General features: G+C 44.1%; 1 protein-coding gene across 3 annotated transcripts in view; it reads left to right on the top strand.

The window, feature by feature from the left end:
• Window positions 1-22,904: 22,904 nt before the first annotated feature.
• Window positions 22,905-26,374, top strand: part of LOC119364296 — a 10,371-nt gene continuing 6,901 nt past the window's right edge. For 2 of the 3 annotated variants that reach the window (XM_037629761.1, XM_037629745.1), the window contains exon 1: window positions 22,906-23,158. The gene's annotated coding sequence lies outside the window, so the exon portion shown is untranslated. Of the gene's footprint in view, window positions 23,159-26,374 lie in introns of all 3 variants that reach the window. The other variant, XM_037629754.1, reaches the window with a different exon arrangement.

Genomic DNA, 26,374 nt, shown 5'->3' with positions numbered 1-26,374 from the left:
AGCACGTATGACTATATTCAGAATACATGCCTACATTACATTGATGAATTGGAGCTAGTTCTGTGTCACCCTAGGTTATGACTGTTACATGATGAACCACATCCGGCATAATTCTCTATCACCGATCCATTGCCTGCGAGCTTTCCATATATTGTTCTTCGCTTATTTACTTTTCCGTTGCTATTGCTATCATCACTACAAAATACCAAAAACATTACTTTTGTTATCATTACCTTTTTGCTACCGTTACCACTACTATCATATTACTTTGCTACTAAATACTTTGCTGCAGATATTAAGTTTCCAGGTGTGGTTGAATTGACAACTCAGCTGCTAATACTTGAGAATATTCTTTGTCTCCCCTTGTGTCGAATCAATAAATTTGGGTTGGATACTCTACCCTCAAAAACTGTTGCGATCCCCTATACTTTTGGGTTATCATGTATCGGTCTAAAACCCGAGATGCACCTGAAGGATGACATAAGACCGCTGATCCCAGTAGATGCTAAGACTTAGGTTGATTTGCAAAATCGGCCTGAGGATCAACTCCTAGCTCGGCAGAATACTTCGGGACACAAAAGGTGGTGTGCAAAGTCCTCAAGACTCAGGTTGGGTGCGGCCGACCAACCTGAGGATCATAATCTCCTCGAAAACTATATTGCACTTAAATTTTCTGCACTGGATTGCCAATGCAGTAGCCCCTGAGACACTGGTCGGGTGGCAACACCAGATCAGGGGATTGATGTGCCCCTTTAATATTAGTAAATGATAAGCCCTAAGCCCAGTAGCCCCCGAGCCTTAATACGGGCACAGGTAGCCGAATTAAGGATCAATATCCAGAGTAAAATCACAAATTATGTGTAATGATTCTATGTATCCAAGTACTTTACATCATTAATGCTCGGATCCGCATTGTACAAAACTTTGTTGACTGACCATCGGCTTCCACCTCCTCGGCCAGTAGCCGAGGAATGTTTGTCCTACTTTATAAAGCCGTTATAAGGGCAAAGATTTATGGAATACTAGGCAACCCGGCCATACGGTTTTATAAACAAAGGTACGCGGAGAGATATGAAACATCTTCCAAATAAAATAATCCCGCTATCGGTTCCTTTCTTTGGGTTCTCATGCTGATCATGATCATGAAACCTCACCTCCAAACAATGTGGGAGGAAAATATTGAGGATTTAGTTCGGGGAAAGTTCCCGAACTCTATGGTATTAATGAACCAAAATTTTCACTTTCGTCGTTGCCGACCAATTATATCCTTTAAGATCGCTAGCTTTCGGCTTACCCAGTCTGAGGTACTACTAAATCGGATGACCCGGTAGTAACAATCACAGAGGTACTCCCTTTACCGCCTAGCCGAACAATCGGGAACATAGTGGTAAGCACAGGAGCAAGGCAACCCAGCTTGGCCAAAATCTTAAGTCAAATTGATGCATATTTATGGCTTTATAACAATGATTATGGAAGGCAGCCCTTGTATATTAAATACAAATGACGATGATATGTTTATTTTGACTCCGTTGCGACTGTTTATCAGTTGAAAGTGGCCCATCGTCAGCTTCTACTCCTTTGTAGATACTACGCAGGGTGTCTCCGCAATAACAAGACAACCCTTAGCCGACGTCTCGGTGCCCGAAGGCGGTTGTGTTAGCGGAAATGAGGCAATCAGATATGTGGGCTTTATAAATTTCACTTAGTCATTAGAGCTTTAAACTGGGGAAGCTGGCTATGAGCCCCCGGTTAGTGTTCGGCGACAGCCGAGGTCAAGCCGTAAACACTTCGGCCAATGTTATGAATGGCCCGTCATTTAAAATAGTCATCGGATCACTGACCAGTTTACGCTTATTGTGACAGTCAGTTTTCGGCTTTCTCCACTGAGGTGCTTAACCATGCAAGCTGGAAGCACAATCACAGTGGTTCTCCCTTTGCACACCTAGCCGAACAAAGCGGAACATAGGAGGCAAGCACGGGAGCCGGGCAACCCAACTATTGACCGAGGACACAATTCGAAACCGATGCATATTTAGCAATATCCGAGAATGTTTTTGCCGAATCTCTAAAGGTGTCCGGCGTTGCACTGCAAGACTTATGCTGAAAACACACAAATAGTTTAAAAGTGCCATAAGCTTGGAAAATAAAAAAACGTCAGTAAAAACTTGATGTCCGAACAAGATCAAGTGTACGGTGCCAATCCGAAAATTGGAAGAAAAAATGTGCTTCTGTCGTGCTTTAACATGACACACCCGATCTCAAGACTTCACGTGGGTCAGCCTACAGCTTCAAGCTCATTATCCCAAAGGCAGAGTACTTCTCTAAGGTCAGTTTAGCAAATTAAACTCGAGCGGCTTTTAGAGAGAAGACAGGCTATCCGGCTATTGACCATACACTCGAGTCAAAAAAGGAGCGGTAGAAAAAGACTTTGCAACGAACAAGAAGAAAACACATTTACTATAAAACAAACCATATAAATTTTAAGAGCCCCCAAGTGACTTGGGTAAAAGAATTTTATGTATAATGATTGTATGTACCGATGTACTTATAGCATATCTGTGCTCACCTGAACTTTAAACGCGTCTTAACCGACCGTCGGCTTCTCCCTCTTCGGTCAAGGGCCGAAAAGTGTCATGTACTCCACCTATCGAGAGTATCGACGGTGTTTCCGATGACCAGGCAATCAGGCCATAAGGCTGTAACAGACAAAGCGCGCTCAGGGAACTTATGCTATATTACTAACGAAGTGTAAGAAACATCTTCGAAGAAAATAGTACCTCCATCGATACCTTTCTTCGGTTGCTCAATGTTACTATGAGACTTATGCAATAGTTTTTTTTGTACTCATGAGTCCCGTTGTGTGCCGACCATAATTGAAAACAATAAGAGCGCTAGCTTTCGGCTTCACCCAATCTGAGGTACTACCTCGGATGGCCCGGTAGTAACAATCACAGAGGTGCTCCCTTTACTCCCTAGCCGAACAATCAGGAACGTAGGGATAAGCACAGGAGCCAGGCAACCCAGCTTGCGAAACACTTAAGTCAACATGGTGCATATTGTGGCGTAATACACGAACAAGGAACGAAGCCGTACAAGTATAATCATATGCAAGAGGAAAGGCTTCATAAAGGAAGCCCCTAAATAAACAGGGTATTTGAATTTGTGTGTCGCGAACAAAGGTTTGACAAGGAATTTTGTCACAAACAACTTTTTGCCAAAAAAGTATAATGCTTGTGTAACGCCCTCGATGCGGCTATATCTCCCACGTGTCGAATAACGACTTAGAGGCATAACCACATTGAAAGCAATGTCGCAAGTGAGGTAATCTTCACACAACCCATGTAATACATAAGGGAAAGATATACATAGCTGGCTTACAATCGCCACTTCACACAATTACATGAATAAAGCATTACATCATCCAGATACACACAAGGTCCGACTACGGAACCAAAATAAAAGAAGACTACCCCAAATGCTACACAGATCCCCAATCGACCCCAACTGGGCTCCACTACTGATCAACTAGAATGAAACAACACAAAGGACAAGATCTTCAAAGAGCTCCTTCTTGAGCTTGGTTGCGTCTTTTGCATGGTTCAACGGCACCTGCAAGCTGGTTTTGGAAGTATCTGTGAGTCACGGTGACTCAGCAATCTCACACCCTCACGATCAAGACTATTTAAGCTTATAGGAAGGGTAAAAGGTATGAGGTGGCGCTGCAGCAAGCGACTAGCATATATGGTGGCTAACATACGCAAATGAGAGCGAGAAGAGAAGGCAAAAGCACGGTCGAGAATCTATGATCAAGAAGTGATCCTAGAGCAACCTACGTCAAGCATAACTCCAACACCGTGTTCACTTCCCGGACCCCGCCGAGAAGAGACCATCACGGCTACACACGCGGTTGATGCATTTTAATTAAGATCAACTTCAGGTTTTCTACAACCGGACATTAACAAATTCCCATCTGCCCATAACCGCGGGCACGTCTTTCGAAAGTTCAATCCCTGCAGGGGTGTCCCAACTTAGCCCATCACAAGCTCTCACGGTCAACGAAGGATATTCCTTCTCCCAAGACAATCCGATCAGACTCGGCATCCCAGTTACAAGACATCCTCGACAATGGTAAAACAAGTCCAGCAACACCGCCCGAATGTGCCGACAAATCCCGATAGGAGCTACACATATCTCGTTCTCAGGGCACACTCAGATAGATCAAGCTACGAGTAAAACCAACCCTCAAGTTCCCCCAAGGTGGCCCCGCAGGCTGCCTAGTTCGGACCAACACTCAGAGGAGCACTGGCCCGGGGGGTTTAAATAAAGATGACCCTTGAGTCCGCGGAACCCAAGGGAAAAAGAGGCTAGGTGGCGAATGGTAAAACCAATGTTGGGCATTGCTGGAGGATTTTTATTCAAGGCGAACTGTCAAGGGGTTCCCATTATAACCCAACCGTGTAAGGAACGCAAAATCCGGGAACATAACACCGATATGACGGAAACTAGGGCGACAAGAGTGGAACAAAACACCAGGCATAAGGCTGAGCCTTCCACCCTTTACCAAATATATAGGTGCATTAAGATAAACAAGATAATATTGTGATATCCCAACAATAAACAATGTTCCAACAAGGAATGATCTCCAATCTTCACCTGCAACTAAAAATGCTATAAGAGGGGCTGAGCAAAGCGGTAACATAGCCAAACAACGGTTTGCTAGGACAAGGTGGGTTAGAGGCTTGGCTTAACAATATGGGAGGCATGATAAACAAGTGGTAGGCGCAGCATAGGCATAGCAAAAGAGCGAGCAACTAGCAAGCAAAGATAGAAGTGATTTCGAGGGTTGGTCATCTTGCCTGAAATCCCACAATGAAGAAGAACAAGTCCAAGAAGAAGACAAACGGACGTAGACGAACGGGCCCTCACAAACGTGACGTAATTGGAACCAACCCGAAGAAGCGACATCGGAAAGAAGCACACAACATAGTAAACAAACCACACATGAACATGGCATGATATGCGGGATGCGATATGTGATGCATATGCATGATTTAGAAAGTAATGATTGAACCTGGCCTCAACATGGAAATCCAAGAGTTCCACTGGAAAGGTGAGGTGATTTCGGTTGAAATCGATATAAAGATCACCGGAATCGGATGCACGGTTTGGAAATGGCAAGCAAAACAAATATGGCACCGGTCTGCGATAATCAGCAAGTGACCAACTAAATGCATCAAGATAAATATGCTACAACACTCAAACATGGCACCAAAATACATGGCAGGGATCCACTCATAAAGCTTGACAAAAGATGAACACTAAGCTACGGCTAATTCATCCATTAACAGGTTCAAACAAGCATGGCAAAAGTGCAAATGATAACAGGTTTCAGACTTAGTGAAATTAACACAAGTCTAGAATTTATCATCAGGAAGCAAACTTTAGAGCATGAAAACTACATGCTACAGAACTTAACATAGCAAAGCAAGGCATGGCATGAAGATACTAAAAGCACTTAACAGAAGTCCCATAGTGACCTTGAGCCAAAAGGGATCATAAAATACCATTGCAAGCATGTGAACATGGCAAAAACATAACCAGATTCAGACTTAGTGAAAAACTGGAGCATGGCAAAACAGTTAACGACTAGGCATGTTTACAAGCTCGATGCACTCACTACAAAGCATGGCATGACAGACTAAGCATACACACATCAAGAAGACATGGCATAGAAGCTATACATGGCAAGAACAACAACATAGCATGCACGGATCAATAACAACAACCTCGGCAAAATCGCTAAACATGTTAATAATCTGCCAGGAACATTTTATAGCAAAAGTAGAGCTCGATTGACTCAAGCTAGGGTGCTCCATAAATGCAAACAAAGACATGGATGGATAGAGCACCACAATATTAACAAAACATCTTTACTGACCATCCTCAAAAGAGGCACGGATCACTAGGCAACAACATGAACATATGGCATAACAACAAAATCGGGACAAGGACTTAGTGAAATTCTAAGTCCCTGAAATCAGCATCAACGAATACGCTACTTTGCATGCTTGTGCTAGTCACCACATAGATCCCAAAAATACATGGCAAGCACCCCTGTAAAGATAACATGGCATTCTACAAAACACATGTAGAGCTCAGGATCATAGCATGCACACATAAATCATGGCAAAAATGACAGAAGGCTATTTGCTGAAACAGATCTGCCAAATTCCTCACATAGCCCTCTTCCAACAGCATTTCGGGCATCAAGATGAGCTCAAATGAAAATGATGCAATGAGATGAAATGATGTACACGTCGAGGCGAACATTTTTATATGCTACACGCACGAATCAGAGTTACGGATGCAGAGTTATGACATGATGAAGATGGCATAAAATAACTGAGATCTGGGTACTTGGTAAAAAACGACCTCCGGGAAAGTCAGCGGGCGGAGATGGGCCAAATTGGCGATGAGGCAGGCCGGCGCTGCAGCTAGGCCTGGGAGGCCGAGGCCCATGCGGTGTTGGAGGCCGGCCCAGGAGGGCGCTGGGGCGTCGTCGACCTTGATCCCGCATGGATCGAGGGAGGCAGGGCGGCGGCGCTACTCCGGTGACGACCGGGCGACGACAGGACGGGGTGGTACCGGCCCGATCCGGTCGGCCGGAGCCGGATCCGGGCGGTGGCGGGGCAGACAGAGTCGGCGAGGTGGAACGGGGAGGTGGCGACGAACGGCGGCGGGGCGCGGACTACCGACACGGGGCGGAGCCGGAGCTCGGCGACGGAGGAACGAAGGCGGCGCGGCGAGGACCATGGCAGCGGTCGGTGGCACTGGGCGGCGCACGGGGCGCAGCTCGCGCGGGAAACGGCGGCCCGACTCGGGCCCGGGGAGGGCCGGATCTGGGCTCCTCGGGCCCCGATGAAGTGGGCGCGGTACGCGGCGACATGGCGCGCCTGGAGTGGCTGAGGCGGCGGGAAAGGTGACGTGGCGGCCTTTGATTGGTCGAGCGACGTGGCGGCGGCCGACGGACATGTCCGACACGGTGAGGACGCGTCCGGCGGCGCGAGGGGGGCAGTTTTAGGGTTTCGGGGAAAAAGATCCAAAAACGAAAATGAAGGGGTCTATTTATAGAGGTAGAGGGAGCTAGGAGAGTCCAAATGAGGTGCGGTTTTCGGCCACACGATCGTGATCGAACGATCGAGATGATGAAGGGGGTTTAGGTGGGTTTTGGGCCAGCTAGAAAAGGTGTTGGGCTGCAACACACACGAGGCCTTTTCGGTCCCTCGGTTAACTGTTGGAGTATCAAACGAAGTCCAAATGGCACGAAACTTGACAGGCAGTCTACCGGTAGTAAACTAAGGCCGCATGACAAGTCTCGGTCCAATCCGAAAACGTTTAACACCCGCACACGAAAAGAGGTAGAAAGGGACACTGGGTGACATAGGAGCGCCGGATTGCAAAACGGACAATGGGAAAAATGCTCGGATGCATGAGACGAACATGTATGCAAATGCGATGCACATGATGACATGATATGAGATGCATGACACGCAAGCAATGACAAGGCAACAACAGCGAATAACTGGAAGGCACCTGGCACATCGGTCTCGGGGTGTCACAGCTTGGTCGAACCGAACAAAATTTAAAACTGAAAGTTTTTTAGCATGAAAGTGAGTAAGCGACTTAGTTGGTTAATGAGCTCGATGTTGATGACGCAAGCCGAGATTGTGGCGGGACGAGATCCCAGCCCCCAAGCCGGCCCCGAGATGTCCGAGTAAAGAGCTCGGCTTGATGAAGTGGTGACGCAGCATAGTCGATGGGCGAGGTGAAAACCCTAGTCCGACCACGGCGACGGAGCAGGCCGGCAGTGTGACGCCGAAGCCCCCAGCGTGTGTTAATGAAGTGATGATGAAGCCCCCGTTCTAGCCGAGGTGATGCGGTAGGTCGGCAAGGTGATGACAGAACCCCCACATCAGCACATTGGTGCGCCAAGGTAATAGCGTTGCCCGGCCGAAATCATTTACATATGCACAAAAAATAGTGTGATCCGGAGATAATAATAATAAAAAAAATCTCTGCATAATTAATAATTTAAGAAAAGTGAATAATAAAAGAAATATGGCATGTGTGTCGAACACTCGATGAGGTAGAGATCTCTTAGTGATGCCGAAGTCCCCGAGGCAACCGAACATGTCGGTATGGCGATTCGACCAACAAGGTGATCATGCGAGCCGATTTATGCCGATTGGGACAACGACATCGGATTGCCAAAGTGACTGTGTGACGCAGTCGAAGTCGATCACCTACACACATAAAATAGTGCGGTCCAAAAAGGATAATTGCTTTTCGCAAAAATAATTTATTTAAAGAGGTGTAGCCTGGCGCCGAAGTCAACGTCGATGCAGGGCATCGGCGTGACGCGGTGAAGGCGTGGCAAAGCCTGACTTCATAGGTCGGTCTGAGTTCCGGATGCGGCATTCGCCGAACTGTACACAGAAACTGACCAAACCACCACGCGACCATTGTTAATGCGGTCACCATTTGATAGACTTGTGTACAGATGATGAAACAAACTAGAGTAATAATTCCTTGGGAAAAATAAAGCCAAGCAAGAAAAAAATACTAGGATTAATAGCACCTGGTTTATCTGTTGTAGCAATCTGGAGAAAGGTTACTCCCAAAATTAGGACTCGATCCGCACACCCATTGCCTGATGGGTGATGAAGCAGTGGCATGGTGATGCTGGCAAAGGTTGGCTCGCCGAGGCAAAGCCCGTGGTCCAGCTAATGTGATGAAGTTGGTCGGCTGGTGACGCCGAAGTCTCCGAAGTAAGTTGATGAAGAGATGGCGAAGCCCTCGGTCTAGCCGAGGAGACAGAGCAGGTCAGTAAGGAGACGTTGCAGCTGCCATGTCAACTGAGTTGTTCAAGCAGTTCAGCGTGATGGACATCGGCTTGAAGAAGCAACAGTGCGGCCATGCCGACGCATGTTGTAACTTGTGACGTGGTCAATGCCGGCTTGATGAAGTGACCATGCAGCGATGCATGTGTGCCCACTTCGTGTAGTCCGTGGGACGGCGATATTGGTGATGATTTATCCTTGGTGATTCTGAACTCTTGTTCGCTCGCCAAGAAGATGATCCGAAGAAGTTGAGCTCGGCTCAAAAAGCGACGACGTGTCTAGCACAGGTCGGCAGACGTGGAGCAATATTGCTGGACTGGTTTGACACCAGCATGATGGTAAAGATTACTTCAGAGGAGGCTTAAAATTTTATAGGCACGTGTTTAAAACAACGCTTAATACCCTAGAAGAAAATTCCTTTAAGAAGGTTGTCCAATATCACCTTCATGTGAAACATGAATTCGGGTCGGATCCGTATTCGCGCAGGAAACAGATCCGAAAATTGGTCCACTCATCGGAAGGTTCTCAGAGTTTGAACCGTCGGATCGAGCTGAAATTTTGAGGGGTGGTAGATATGGGAATTACGCATCAGATGAACGGTTGGATCTTCCAAAGGACATCCGAGCTGGGGTCTGGAGACCACGTCCTAAACTCGTCCAGATTCTCGTTCATATTTGACAGGGCTCTGGTATATCATAGATTGCTGGAGATTCCTCCATCGGAACTCGATGAAATTTTGCATGGTTGTTGTAGACTCAATTCCGCATAATTTCACCAAAGGGGTCATCAAAGCGATGCTTGAGGAGGTGGTGGTAGCGGATACAAGTTCGTTGTTTGGAAAAACAGCACGGTCTCCCGAGGGCAATGTTGACGTTGAGCCCCCGGGCTCCATGGATGATTCCTCCATGATCTTGATAGAGATCGGAGTTGATGTTGATGAAGGCCCCCGTCCAAACATGACAATCGGAGATGGAGCGCGGTCCTCGGTCGAGCCAAGGTGACCAGTCGAGCCGACGACAAAGATGTCGGCGTCGTAGTTGATCTGCAGGCAAGCCATTGATCCTTTGCCGATCACACAACGGAACTCTCAATGAAAGCATCATTATCGGTGTTAAAACCGGCGGATCTCAGGTAGGGGGTCCCAAGTTGTGTATCATGGATCGATGGGTAACAGGAGACAGGGGACACGATGTTTACCAAGGTTCGGGCCCTCTTGATGGAGGTAAAACCCTACGTCCTGCTCTTGTTTATATTGATGGAGTATCAAGTACAAAGTTGATCTACCTCGAGGTCATATGTTGTGGTCTAAAACCTAAGGGTATGATGAATAATATCATAATCATATATTGACTAGCCTGGCCTCGGCTTATATAACATATCAGAGGCCTAGGATAACAAGAGTCCTAGTCGAATACGTCGGTGGAGAAGAGTCCTTGTCTTGATCACCAAGTCTTGTGGAATCTTCCTCGTATATGTCTTCGGCTGTCTGAACTGGCCCATGAGTAAACGGCCATCGGGGTCCTCGGCCCAATCCAACTGATCGGGAGACAATGTGGTGAGTACCCCCTAGTCCAGGAAACCGTCAATACCGACGATCGAATCTCGGGCAAGTAACATACCGATGACAAAGGGAACAACATATACCGTTATGCGGTTTGACCGATAAAGATCTTCGTAGAATATGTAGGAACCAATATGAGCATCCAGGTTCCGCTATTGTTTATTGACCGGAGATATGTCTCGGTCATGTCTACATAGTTCTCGAACCCGTAGGGTCCGCACGCTTAACGTTCGGTGGCGATCGGTATTACGAGTTTATGTGTTTTGATGTACCAAAGGTAGTTCGGAGTCACGGATTTGATCACGAACATAACGAGGAGTCTCGAAATGGTCGAGTCATAAAGATCGATATATTGGAAGCCTATGTTTGGACATCAGAATGGTTCCGGGTGAAAACGGGAGTATACCAGAGCACCGGGAGGTTACCGGAACCCCCCGAAAGGTATATGGGCCTTATTGGGCCTTAGTGGGAGAGAGGGGAAAGGAGCAAAGGAGGGGGCGCCCCCCCCAAGCCCAATCCAAATTGGGAGGGGGGCCGCGCGCCCCCCCTTTCCTTCCTCCTCCTTCCTCCTTCCTTCTCTCCTAAATCCAACAAGGCAAGGGGGAATCCTACTCCCGGTGGGAGTAGGACTCCCCTTGGGCACGCCTAGGAGGCCGGCCCCCTCCCCCTCCTCCACTCCTTTATATACGGGGGAGGGGGGCACCCCATAAACACACAAGTTTATCATTGATCTTTAGCCATGTGCGGTGCCCCCTCCACCATAATCCACCTCGATAATATCGTAGCGGTGCTTAGGCGAAGCCCTGTTCCGGTAGCAACATCATCACCGTCATGACGTTGTCGTACTGGTGAAGCTCTCCCTCGAAGCTCTACTGGATCGTGAGTTCACGGGACGTCACCGAGCCGAACGTGTGCAGATCGTGGAGGCCATATCTTCGGTACTAGATCGGTCAATCGTGAAGACGTACGAGTACATCAACCACGTTGTCATAATGCTTCCGCTTACGGTCTACGAGGGTACATAGACGATACTCTCCCCTCTTGTTGCTATGCATCACCATGATCTTGTGTGTGCGTAGGAATTTTTTTGAAATTACTGTGTTACCCAACAGTGGCATCCGAGCCAGGTCTATGCTAGATGTTATATGCACGAGTAGAACACAAAGGAGTTGTGGGCGTGGGTATATACATATTGCTTGCCGTCACTAGTTGATTCTTGATTCAGTGGTATTGTTGGATGAAGCGGCTCAGACCGACATTACGCGTACGCTTACGCGAGACTGGTTCTACCGACATGTTTCGCACATAGGTGGATAGTGGGTGTCAGTTTCTCCAACTTTAGTTGAATCAGATTCAATGAACAGGGTTCTTTCTGAAGATCAAAAAGCAATAACTATACCGCGTTGTGGTTTTTGATGCGTAGGCAAGAACGGTTCTTGCTCAGCCCGTAGCAGCCACGTAAAACTTGCAACAACAAAGTAGAGGACGTCAAACTTGTTTTTGCAGGGCATGTTGTGATGTGATATGGTCAAGACGTGATGAGATATAAATTGTTGTATGAGATGATCATGTTTTGTTAAAGTTATCGGCAACTGGCAAGAGCCTTATGGTTGTCTCTTTATTGCATAAGATGTAGGCGCCATACAATTGCTTTACTTTATCGCTATACGATAGCAATAGTTGCAAAAGCAATAGTTGGCGAGACGACCATGTGACGACACGTTGATAGAGATCAAGATGATGGAGATCATGGTGTCATGCTGGTGATGATGGAGATCATGACGGTACTTTGGAAATGGAGATCAAAGGCACAAGATGATAATGGCCATATCATGTCACATATTTTTGATTGCATGTGATGTTTATCTTTTATACATCTTATTTTGCTTAGTTCGGCGGTAGCTTTATAAGATGATCCCTTACTAAAATTTCAAGGTATAAGTGTTCTCCCTGAGTATGCACTGTTGCGACAGTTCTTCGTGCCGAGACACCACATGATGATCGGGTGTGATAAGCTGTACGCTCACATATAACGGGTGCAAGTCAGTTTTGCACATGCAGAATACTCGGGTTAAACTTGACGAGCCTAGCATATGCAGATATGGCCTCGGAACACTGAGACCGAAAGATCGAGCGTGAATCATATAGTAGATATGATCAACATAATGATGTTCACCATTGAAAACTACTCCATCTCACGTGATGATCGGACATGGTTTAGTTGATATGGATCACGTGATCACTTAGATGATTAGAGGGATGTCTATCTAAGTGGGAGTTCTTAAGTAATATGATTAATTGAACTTAAATTTATCATGAAACTTAGTACCTGATAGTATTTTGCATATCTATGTTGTAGATCAATTGCTCGCATATAGCTTCCCCATTTTATTTATGATATGTTCCTAGAGAAAGCTATGTTGAAAGATGATAGTAGCAATGATGCGGATTGGATCCGTGATCTTGAGGATTACCCTTATTGCTGCACAGAAGAATTACGTCCTGGAAGCACCGCTAGGTGACAAACCCGCTGCAGGAGCAACGCCAGATGTTATGAACACCTGGCAGAGCAAAGCTGATGACTACTCAATTGTTCAGTGTGCCATGCTTTACGGCTTAGAACCGGGACTTCAACGATGTTTTGGAGGTCATGGAGCATATGATATGTTCCAGGAGTTGAAGTTAATATTTCAAGAAAATGCCCGGATTGAGAGATATGAAGTCTCCAATAAGTTCTACAGCTGCAAGATCGAGGAGAATAGTTTTGTCAGTGAACATATACTCAGAATGTCTGGGTACCACAACCATTTGACTCAACTGGGAGTTAATCTTATTGATGATAGTTTCATTGACAGAGTTCTTCAATCACTGCCACCAAGCTACAAGAGCTTCGTGATGAACTATAATATGTAAGGGATGGATAAGACAATTCCTGAGCTCTTCGCAATGCTAAAGGTTACGGAGGTAGAAATCAAGAAGGAGCATCAAGTGTTGATGGTCAACAAGACCACCAGTTTCAAGAAAAGGGTAAAGGAAAGAAGGGGAACTTCAAGAAGAACAGCAAGCCAGTTGCTGCTCAAGTGAAGAAACTCAATTCTGGACCTAAGCCTGAGACTGAGTGCTTCTACTGCAAAGGAACTGGTCACTGGAAGCGGAACTGCCCCAAGTATTTGGCGGAGAAGAAGGATGGCAAAGTGAACGTTATATTTGATATACATGTTATTGATGTGCACCTTACTAATGCTCGCAATAGTGCCTGGTTATTTGATACTGGTTCAGTTGCTAACATTTGCAACTCAAAACAGGGACTATAGATTAAGCGAAGATTGACTAAGGACGAGGTGACGATGCGCGTGGGAAATGGTTCCAAAGTCGATGTGATCGTCGTCGGCACGCTACCACTACGTCTACCTTCGGGATTAGTTTTAGACCTAAATAATTGTTATTTGGTGCCAGCGTTCAGCATGAACATTATATCTGGATCTTGTTTGATGCGAGACGGTTATTCATTTAAATCAGAGAATAATGGTTGTTCTATTTATATGAGTAATCCTATATACCTAAGAAGTTCACCCCCACTACTATATTTATCTCTACATGCAGCCTATCCACATCATCAAGTGGGCCATGTGTGACACATGAGCAGCTCTTACAACATGCATAATGACACGTGTGTTCAATAAGAAACTTAAAAAAATGAACCGTTTCCGTTTCCAACTTTCCATGTAGACCCATGCATCACCCATCGTCCACACAATTACTCCCCATCATTAGTTTTGCCGGTCTCTACGTCTTCTTCACCAAATCGTTTCTTTTCATCTCCTTCACTATTTTTGGACGGATGGATCTATGTTTTGCCTATTCATCTTCTCTTGATAACCCTCCTTTTAATCCATGGGTTCGTTCCCGTCACCTACACCAAAGCTGAATCAATCGATTGCTTGATGGCAGGAAACACTCACATTGGAGGAAGAGGCGTTGGCAGAGAAAGGGCTTGCATCGTCTCAGCTGGTGTGTGCCAAGGTGAGGAGCCGCCAATGACGGTCGATCCCCCAACCTCCCCTAACCCTCCCCAATGTGTGGCTCCATGAGTTCCATGCTTTGTGTTGCGCTCGCGGCAGAGAGATCGTTAATGTCTGGTTGCATGGTGCAGCGGCTTGCCACGAGACTCCACGGTACGGTCACCGGCGTTTTGCACCTTCCACCGTTGTCTCCTGTAGGTGTATAGCTCCCTTCCTCTGGCCGCCCATGTCCCTGCTACAGCCAGTGGACCTCCACAGATCGGGGACGACAAGGGCACCGACGACCATGGTCAGTCCCGTGACGCCAGGCATGTTCGACCTCTTTCGATGGCTTTCTGCTGCCCCTGCATGTGGAGCTCAACATGGAGGAACTCGTCGTGGCCCGAGTATCACTCTGGGCGCGGCTGCCCACCGCCCCGCATGACAACTGGTCCAACGCCCACCAAGTGTTTGGTGTAATGTCGATATGGGCGGATGGCTATTGGTAAAAACAAAATTCAGTTTAGTCTAGAAATTGTATTGCTATACCCTTAATTTTGTGTTCTTCCATAAGATTAGATTTGAATTTACCTCTAACATATCGAATGTATTGAATCTGAAGTACGATACCAAAATGAATGACTTACGTGAGTTTGTGAGACATCTCCTGCGAGTCTGGGACTGTTTTCAACAATTTGTACTGCAGGTATAAGCACTCAAGGTGATGGATGGCTTCATGTTGTAATCTGTTATGTTCACTCCTTCCCAAATTAAACTTTAGCAACCTTATCAGTTGTACAATCTCTTGGTGTTGCTCCTGGGTCCAATATATATATCTGCTTGCTTAGCCAACTCATGGTCTCCGTAGTTAGGCCATAATAGACGAATATTTCCTTTACTCACATTCAACTGATGTATATCTCGGCGTGTTAGTTAATTTCCAAATTAATCTGTAAAGTAGGCTTATTGGTTACAATTAGAAAACCTCTTGGTGTTCTCCTTGGTCCAATATTTATCTTCTTGCTTAACAAAACTATGCCATATGATTAGTTCACATAAATAAGTGATATTCTACTTTTTTGGCGGTTGGAAGAAGATCAGTTTGTCATATCATGTGAAAATGAGTTTATTTGCCTACACTGTTGCTTTTATTTGTCAGTTAACAAAGATGTTTGTGAAACAGTAAATTAGTCAGCATAGTTTAGCTTGCTGAGAACCTGGATGTGGAGACTCAGAAGGTTCATTTCATTCATTTGCCGCTCTGAAATGTTGCCCTCATTAGATGGTTCTGCTTTGTAGAAATCAGGAGTGCAAGTCGAAGTGTTTCCTTCTCTAACACCGTGTTTCGAGGTATGGATTTCGTTACACCCGCATGTTTGGATTTTGCAGCATCGGCCACCCAACGGATCTGATTACCGAATGCCATGCGGCGCCCGCAGTGGTGCTGATGCATCATGCATGCCTGCGACATGACCGACACACTGGAACAACTCAACTCCTTCTAGCTTCCAAACTTCTGGCGTGCCCATGTGATGCTGCCTACAGCCTCCCATGGATCAGGTGAAGCTGCTGGAGATCATGGTGTGGGTTCAAGATGAACCTCATGGATGAACGACAGGGTCACAAGTTGCCTCCATGCCAGATACACTCTGCTGCCATGCTGCCGATGTTGCGTCAACGGCGCCGAGGGAATTTGCATGTGAGCAAGTAGCTAACCACTTAATCCATGATTAAATCTCCTAATTAGTCTCGTCATGTCGTTCATTTCAGTTCCTGCATCTCTGACTCTGTTCCTACAAGTCATGATGGGAAGGATGAATTTGTAATCCCCTTTGCCTGCTGGCATTGGATTAGGCCCGCCCTTCAATCCTCTCAATGTATTAAGTTTCTGATTCCTCCATGTCTCCATCCTACTCTAACATCTAGCTTCACTGTGAGGTTATCATATAGGATAGCTGACTATCTACTGCAATGCATTTTGTAATTATGTTCTGATGAGTGAATGTTTGTAATACTTGCCATGTCACACAACATGCTTATTTATTGGCCTTTTAAATTGTTGGCAAACAGGTGCCATCTGATTTCCTATATCAGAACAACAAAGCATACATTTTTATGCTACGTGGGTTTTACTTATCGGAAACTATAGGAAATCTTCGTACTGAAAATAAATAGGACAACAACTCGCTGCTCACTTTAATCTCATTTAATATTGCCACATCTCCGTAATTTCTTATCAGTGGTTACGACATGGCTACGAGAATTTTAACATTTGGATACAGGTGAATAAATGCCTCTTATGAGGTCACTACAAGCCAACTAAGTGTACTAGAACCATTTCAGTGGTTTTACAATGCTATGAATATTGAGGAGAATTCCATGATAATGCTAAGCCTTTGTAAGTTTGCACAAAATTGTATTCGTTAAGATAAATACCAATATTTCATTGAATCTTTAATAGCCATCTTTATTTTCGTTCGATCACATTGTTCATTGAAGCTAAGGCAAAAAGTCCCGCAGCAACGCGCGGGGTGTCATCTAGTATCTTTTATGGTCATGCACCCCTGATGAGTGGTCTATTTTTACTAAATCTTGATAGTAGTGATACACATGTTCATAGTATTGAAGCCAAAAGATGCAGAGTTGATAATGATAGTGCAACTTATTTGTGGCACTGCCGTTTAGGTCATTTTGGTGTAAAGCGCATGAAGAAACTCCATTCTGATGGAATTCTGGAATCACTTGATTATGAATCACTTGGTACTTGCGAACCATGCCTCATGGGCAAGATGACTAAAACTTCATTCTCCCGAACAATGGAGCGAGCAACAAAGTTATTGGAAATCATACATACTGATGTATGTGGTCCAATGAACATTGAAGCTCGCGGCGGATATCGTTATTTCCTCACCTTCATAGATGATTTGAGCAGATATGGGTATATCTACTTGATGAAACATAAGTCTGAAATATTTAAAAAGTTCAAAGAATTTCAGAGTGAAGTGGAAAATCACCGAATAAGAAAATCAAGTTTCTACGATCTGATCGTGGAGGCGAATATTTGAGTTATGAGTTTGGAATTCATTTGAAACAATTTGGAATAGTTTCGCAACTCACGCCACCTGGAACACCACAGTGTAATGGTGTGTCCGAACGTCGTAATCGTACTTTACTAGATATGGTGCGATCTATGATGTCTCTCACTGATTTACCGCTATCATTTTGGGGTTACGCTTTAGAGACAACTGCATTCACATTAAATAGGGCACCATCTAAATCCGTCAAGACGACACCTTATGAACTGTGGGTTGGCAAGAAACCCAAGTTGTTGTTTCTTAAAGTTTGGGGCTGCAATGCTTATGTGAAAAAGCTTCAACCTGATAAGCTCGAACCAAAATCGGAGAAATGTGTCTTCATAGGATACCCAAAGGAGACTGTTGGGTACACCTTCTATCACAGATCCGAAGGCAAGATATTCGTTGCTAAGAATGGATCCTTTCTATAGAAGGAGTTTCTCTCGAAAGAAGTGAGTGGGAGGAAAGTAGAACTTGACGAGGTAATTGTACCTTCTCCCTTATTGGAAAGTAGTTCATCACTGAAATCAGTTCCAGTGATTCCTACACCAGTAAGTGAGGAAGCTAATGATGATGATCATGAAACTTCTGATCAAGTTACTACCGAACCTCGTAGGTCAACCAGAGTAAGATCCGCACCAGAGTGGTACGGTAATCCTGTTCTGAAAGTCATGTTACTTGACCATGACGAACCTACGAACTATGAGGAAGCAGTGATGAGTCCAGATTCCGCAAAATGGCTTGAAGCCATGAAATCTGAGATGGGATCCATGTATGAGAACAAAGTGTGGACTTTGGTTGACTTGCCCGATGACCGGCAGGCCATAGAGAATAAATGGATCTTCAAGAAGAAGACTGACGCTGACGGTAATGTTACTGTCTACAAAGCTCGACTTGTTGCGAAAGGTTTTCGACAAGTTCAAGGAGTTGACTACGATGAGACCTTCTCACCCATAGCGATGCTTAAGTCCGTCTGAATCATGTTAGCAATTGCCGCATTTTATGATTATGAAATTTGGCAAATGGATGCCAAAACTTCATTCCTTATTGGATACCTTAAAGAAGAGTTGTATATGATGCAACCAGAAGGTTTTGTCAATCCAAAAGGTGCTAACAAAGTGTGCAAGCTCCACCGATCCATTTATGGACTGGTGCAAGCCTCTCGGAGTTGGAATATACGCTTTGATAGTGTGATCAAAGCATATGGTTTTATACAGACTTTTGGAGAAGTCTGTATTTACAAGAAAGTGAGTGGGAGCTCTGTAGCATTTCTGATATTATATGTAGATGACATATTGTTGATCGGAAATGATACTGAATTTCTGAATAGCATAAAAGGATACTTGAATAAGAATTTTTCAATGAAAGACCTCGGTGAAGCTGCTTATATATTGGGCATCAAGATCTATAGAGATAGATCAAGACGCTTGATTGGACTTTCACAAAGCACATACCTTGATAAAGTTTTGAAGAAGTTCAAAATGGATCAGGCAAAGAAAGGGTTCTTGCCTGTATTACAAGGTGTGAAGTTGAGTCAGACTCAATGCCCGACCACTGTAGAAGATAGAGAGAAAATGAAAGGTGTTCCCTATGCTTCAGCCATATGCTCTATCATGTATGCAATGCTATGTACCAGACCTGATGTGTGCCTTGCTATAAGTTTAGCAGGGAGGTACCAAAGTAATCTAGGAGTGGATCACTGGACAGCAGTCAAGAACATCCTGAAATACCTGAAAAGGACTAAGGATATATTTCTCATATATGGAGGTGACAAAGAGCTCGTCGTAAACGGTTACATTGATGCAAGCTTTGACACTGATCCGGATGACTCTAAGTCACAAACTGGATACATGTTTTTATTAAATGGTGGAGCTGTCAGTTGGTGCAGTTCCAAGCAGAGCGTCATGGCGGGATCTACGTGTGAAGCGGAATACATAACTGCTTCGGAAGCAGTAAATGAAGGAGTCTGGATGATAGAGTTCATATCCAATCTAGGTGTCATACCTAGTGCATCGGGTCCAATGAAAATCTTTTGTGACAATACTAGTGCAATTGCCTTGGCAAAGGAATCCAGATTTCACAAGAGAACCAAGCACATCAAGAGACGCTTCAATTCCATCCGCGATCAAGTCAAGGAGGGAGACATAGAGATTTGCAAGATACATATGGATCTGAATGTTGCAAACCCGTTGACTAAGCCTCTCTCACGAGCAAAACATGATCAGCACCAAGACTCCATGGGTGTTAGAATCATTACAATGTAATCTAGATTATTGACTCTAGTGCAAGTGAGAGACTGAAGGAAATATGCCCTAGAGGCAATAATAAAGTTGTTATTTATATTTCCTTATATCATGATAAATATTTATTATTCATGCTAGAATTGTATTAATCGGAAACTTAGTACATGTGTGAATACATAGACAAACAGAGTGTCACTAGTATGCCTCTACTTGACTAGCTCATTAATCAAAGATGGTTAAGTTTCCTAGCCATGGACAAGAGTTGTCATTTGATTAATGGGATCACATTATTAGAGAATGATGTGATTGACTTGACCCATTCGTTAGCTTAGCACGATGTTCGTTTAGTTTGTTGCTATTGCTTTCTCCATAACTATACATGTTCCTATGACTATGAGATCATGCAACTCCCGAATACCGGAGGAACACTTTGTGTGCTACCAAACGTCACAATGTAACTGGGTGATTATAAAGGTGCTCTACAGGTGTCTCCGATGGTGTTTGTTGAGTTGGCATAAATCAAGATTAGGATTTGTCACTCCGATTGTCGGAGAGGTATCTCTGGGCCCTCTCGGTAATGTACGTCACTATAAGCCTTGCAAGCAATGTAGCTAATGATTTATTTACGGGATGTAGCATTATGGAACGAGTAAAGAGGCTTGCCGGTAATGATATTGAACTAGGTATTGAGATACCGACGATCGAATCTCGGGCAAATAACATACCGATGACAAAGGGAACAACGTATACCGTTATGCGGTTTGACCGATAAAGATCTTCGTAGAATATGTAGGAACCAATATGAGCATCCAGGTTCCGCTATTGGTTATTGAGCGGAGACATGTCTCGGTCATGTCTACATAGTTTTCGAACTCGTAGGGTCCACACGCTTAACGTTCGGTGACGATCGGTATTACGAGTTTATGTGTTTTGATGTACCGAAGGTAGTTCGGAGTCCCGGATTTGATCACGGACATAACAAGGAGTCTCGAAATGGTCGAGACGTAAAGATCGATATATTGGAAGCCTACGTTCGGACATTTGAATGGTTCCGGATGAAAACGGGGGTATACCGAAGCACCGAGAGCTTACTGGAACCCCCCAAAAGGTATATGGGCCTTATTGGGCCTTAGTGGGAGAGAGGGGGGAAAGGAGCAAAGGAGGGGGCGCGCCCTCCCCAAGCCCAATCCAAATTGGGAGGGGGGCCGGCCCCCCTTTCCTTCCTCCTCCTTCCTCCTTCCTTCTCTCCTAAGTCCAACAAGGCAAGGGGGAATCCTACTCCCGGTGGGAGTAGGACTCCCCTTGGGGCGCGCCTAGGAGGCCGGCCCCTCCCCCCTCCACTCCTTTATATACGAGGGAGGGGGCACCCCATAGACACACAAGTTGATAATTGATCTTTAGCCGTGTGCGGTGCCCCCTCCACCATAATCCACCTCGGTAATATCATAGCGGTGCTTAGGCAAAGCCCTGCTTCGGTAGCAACATCATTACCATCATCACGCCGTAGTGCTGACGAAGCTCTCCCTCGAAGCTCTACTGGATCGTGAGTTCGCGGGACGTCACCGAGCTGAACCTGTGCAGATCGCCGAGGTGCCATATCTTCGGTACTAGATCGGTCGATCGTGAAGACGTACGACTACATTAACTGCGTTGTCATAACGCTTCCGCTTACGGTCTACGAGGGTACGTAGACGATACTCTCCCCTCTCGTTGCTATGCATAACCATGACCTTGCTTGTGCATAGATTTTTTTTTGAAATTACTGCGTTCCCCAACAGAACAACCAAAATTTTGCATTGTTGTCCTGGTTCGAACCCATATATTCTCGACCAGCTCATAAGAGCACCCACACACTTCTAGCCACACTGCAGCTGAGCCATCTTCCACCCCGCAAAACAATCACAATAGACGGCCATCTTGTGAACCAATTTTTTTATTTTAGCAAAGCGTACGAAACCAGCTGGCTCGGCCCGTTCGGGGGCTTTTTGTTTTTTAGGTTGCCCGCTAGCGGGGAGCAACTAGTTAATGAGCGCTCCTTCAGGAGCATCGTAACGATCAGCGCCACTTGGCGCGCTCTCGGCCATTCGCCATGTGTCGTGCTCTGGGCGCTTTCTCTGGATTTTATTTTTTATTTTTTCGCACGTATTTTTGTCTTTTTAAACAGTTTTTCCCGACATTTTGGTTTTGCACCGGTCTTCTTATCTTTTCAATCAAAAATAAAAAAATTGCGCGAAAAAACACGTTTTTTCCCTTTCATGAGAGTTACGATTTTGCTTCCGCGAGAGGCACGGTCGTGCCTCTCAAAAACGAAAAAAACACGTTTTTTCTTTTTTTTTCTTTCGCGAGAGTCATAGTTTTGCTTCCGCGAGAAACACGGGCGTGCTTTCGCGAGAGTCACGGCTGTGCCTCTCGGAAACGAAAAAACGCATTTTCTATTTTTTTTCCTCTCGCGAGAGTCATAATTTAGCTTCTGCGAGAAGCATGGTTGTACTTTCGCGAGAGTCACGACCGTGCCTCTCGGAAAGGGAAAAACCGTGTTATATATTTTTTTCCTTTCGCGAGAGTCATGGTTTTGCTTCCGCAAGAGTCACGGTTGTGCTTTGACGAGAGTCACGACCGTGCCTCCTCGAAAACGGAAAAAAAATATTTTCTCTTTTTTTCTTCTGCGAGAGTCACGGTTTTGCTTCCGCGAGAGGCACGGTTGTGATTTCGTGAGAGGTACGGGCATGCCTCTTTCGGAATGAAAAACCTGTGCTCCCGGTTCGGTTTTTTCGTTCGTTTTTTCGTGAATTTTTTTTCATAAAAACCTATCAACATGAGATCTAGTTTTGAAGATCTCGACGCGAGGGATCCAACGATGAAATCGGTTCAAGATTTGGACGCACGGTTTAAGAGATAAAATATATTTTAAATAAACGGATATACGAAAAAAAAACTCTCACGCACTGTATACGCAATTAGGGGAGTTGAAGTAGTGATTTCGCCGCTAGCGGCCGGTGAGAGCCATAGCAACAATCTCGTACTGGGCCACGCCGGATCGGTTTGGAGCCAAACAAAACGGGCCCCTTTCTCCCCTGCGCGGCCTTGAGCCCCAACCGACGGCGTTACATAAGCAGCGCGATGCTTCCATCTCCCACGAACGCTGTCGCATAATGCGCGTTAAAAGAAGGCAAGAATCCGGCGCATCTATATCTGCTTCCCAATAATGCGCTAACAACTCTTCGATAAATGCCCCCATAGCGGCGGCTACGCAGCGCAGCACCCCGCCGCCGCCGTAGAAGAAGACCAGAGGACGACGACGCTACCTTCGCTAATCCCGATTCTGGAGCGTGCGGCGGCGGTGGAGAGTAGTAGGCCTGCCGGCTCTGTGGCGCTGAAGGTGCGCCCCCTCCCCCATCCCAGCGCCCCAATCTTGCGTTCTGTTTGCGTGTTTCCCCATCTTTTTGGGCTCTTTTTGGATCTTTGATTAGTCCTCATGTCCGTACTGGCGTGCCAAAAGTTTCAGCAATCCCGTTTCGTGTAGATCTGGGGTTCAAACGGGTTTCCTTTTTCTTTATGGCTGAAGAGAAAGTATTGGTGTTGATTGGCTTGTTAGGTTCATGGTTTTTCTTTATAAGATTTGACAATCTTCGCTTTCTTCTTCATATTATTCTTGTATTTCTTTTTTTTATTTCTTATAGTGAGTTGTTTGGATTTAGATCAGATTCTCATGTTTCGAGATTATATATTTATGGGTTTATTTAGGACACATCTAGATGTGACATAGTTATGTCATATCTAATCTGATGTCTACCATGTTTGTGACCTGTTTTTTTTTTGTCCTGCCTTTTTTTTGTTCCTTGTTGCTACGTTATTTGTAGGAGATTAGATGTAATATTCTTATAAAACATCTAAATGTGAATTAGACAAATTGATATTTTATTCCTTCCTGATTGTTGATAAACCCCATATTGCTTAAGCTTGTTTCAACATATTTTTTTTGGCTTAAGCTTGGTTAAGACAAAATTGCATGTGTCTATCTTGTGATGTCTTCAAATTTATCACTTGTGGCAAAAAGAAAAAAAAGAAAAAACAGTGTTTGTTAGAAAACCTATTGGTATAAGATATACTCGAAGTATCGTACTCTTATTACTGAAACTAGTAAATTTGTATGTTGATATTTAGTACTCTTTTCATACCAAAATGAGTGTCGCGCTCTTAGTTCAAATTTGAACTAAATCCATGACATCTATTTTGAAATGAAGGAATTTTTATTGCACACTCATATGAGCTTGGATATTAAGCATGTTAGTTATGTGATTACTGATGATATTCGTATTTTGTATGATATTAATTTTACGCTAAAATGTTGAGCGTGTGCCATTTAATTAATCTAGATATTAAAATTGACATTGTTTGATGGCTGAGATTAATTTGATCTATCTTTTTGAATCTTTTCATATTAATATAGATGCAAGTTAATCCAAAATTTTGAAAATTGGTGCATCTTATATTTTGGACCGGATGTAATATTTGTTATTTAATTTGTGCTCAAAGTTACACTCAAAATTAATAAATCTCATATTATACTCTCTTCGTTCCTTTATACTCCCTCTGTTCCTAAATATTTATCTTTCTAGAGATTTCAACAAGTGACTACATACGGAGCAAGATGAGTGAATCTACACTCTAAAATATGTCTATATACATCCGTATGTGGTAGTCCATTTAAAATCTTTAAAAAGACAAATATTTAGGAACGGAGGGAGTATTAAGGTGTATTTGTTTTTCACAAAAAATACACAATGTAAGATGCATTTATTTTAATTTCTCGTAATTCCTTTTTAGTCGTCCATAAAATGGGAAGTATTTTTTTCTTAATTGTTTGTATCTCTTCTTGTAGCAAAAAAAGGAAAGCATGTATCTCATACTTTCTTGGACTAATTGATTTACTTGCCACAAACCACACATTTGCTAAGGGTAATTTTGTCCTAACATGTTCATAACCATGTGCCTTGTTCACCGTGTCAAAAACAATACATCTTATATAAAGGAACGGAGGGAGTATGATATATGAAAATAGTTGTGCTTGTCTTTGTGAGATTGTCCAATTTGTTTTGTCTAGTCATTTGATGAATTTTTTAATTGCTTTGTGCTTGTACAAATGAGTGTGTTTAGACCTTTGATGGATCTTAGCATTGACTTCAAAAAAGTTATTTCTTATTCAACTAAAAAATAGCAAAAATTACATTATTATTCGTAGTTGCCCTTATGTCGATCGTAATTGTTGATATAGTACAGTTGTCACCATGATTTCCATGCAATCTTGTTAAGAGCCAAATCCTAGGATACATTCCAATCCTCTCTTTGTACCGTCTCCTCCCCTCTCAACTTTGGTCGCCGCATACCCCCTAGTATTTTCGATGCTGGTGCTTCTGCAGGCCTTCATTGGATATGTCCAAACCACATTAGTCGGTGTTGGACAAACTTCTTTTCAATTAGTGTCACCCCTACCTTATCACATTTTCCCTCATTCCTAATTCAGTCTTTGATTGCAAGCCCATACATCCACCTTAGCATTCGCAAATACCCTCATTCCTAATTCAGTCCTTGATTGCATGCCCATACATTCACGTTAGCATACGCATGATACTCATTGTTGGATGTGTTGTCTCTTAATACGCCAACATGTTGCTCCATATAGTATCACATGTCTAATTGTCATCTCGCTTTGATTTTGTGGCTAACATTCTCATTGATACATCATTGCTTTGTAGCATTGATCCCAAGTATCTCCTAGGCATTATATGTCCCTATAAACTAACTTCTCGGTCTAAACCCTAAAGTCACACCTCATATACTCGGTCTTGGTTCTATTAAGCCTAAACCCCTTGGCATTGATCCATGCTAGTATTTTTTTGATGAATTTTTTGGCCTCTATTTGTCAGGTTAGTCATTTGCTTATAGATAAGTTATAGCCAGCTAGTTAGTAGCTTAGTTCATTTCACCTAGTTACCAACTTATTCCAGTATTTACTAGGTTAGTTAGAGGGACTCCTGACCGATTAAGTTTTGCGTGATGGTATTTCTGTTGTTTGGTACCATCTTTTACTTGATGGAAATGCTTTACAAATATGCATATGGTATCAAAATGCACAAAAGATCAGCTCAGCCTATATAGTGAGGATGCACCCAAAAGTGGCATAGAAATTAGTGGAACCAACTTGGTGTGAGTTCTTATAAGTATACAATGACTTTGACCCATTCTAAGCTAAGATGAAGTTGTCTAAGATAGATTGCTAATATGTGTGAGCAAAGTGTTCTTATATGAAACTAAACCTTTTGGACGTGGGGTGATATACTATACAAAGTCACGTTGTGACTAGAGAGAACACAAGTAAACCAACCAATCCAAGCTACCCCCTCTATCCATATATATAGGGCCTAATGCGTTTTTCGAGGTTAACTTTGACCACATGTTAGAGCAATAATATATGACATGCGAGTTACGCAAAGCATACCGGAAAATTCGTACATGGGAGGAGTTTCTAATGATATAATTTTCACATTATACATCTCATATATTATAAATCTTACAAGTAGTCAAAGGCTGTCCC

The sequence above is a fragment of the Triticum dicoccoides genome, chromosome 1A (genome assembly GCF_002162155.2).
Source record: "Triticum dicoccoides isolate Atlit2015 ecotype Zavitan chromosome 1A, WEW_v2.0, whole genome shotgun sequence".
In the NCBI taxonomy this organism is placed as follows: Eukaryota; Viridiplantae; Streptophyta; class Magnoliopsida; order Poales; family Poaceae; genus Triticum; species Triticum dicoccoides.
The sequence above is the reverse complement of the archived record's forward strand: the minus strand, read 5'-3'. Positions and strand labels throughout refer to the sequence as shown.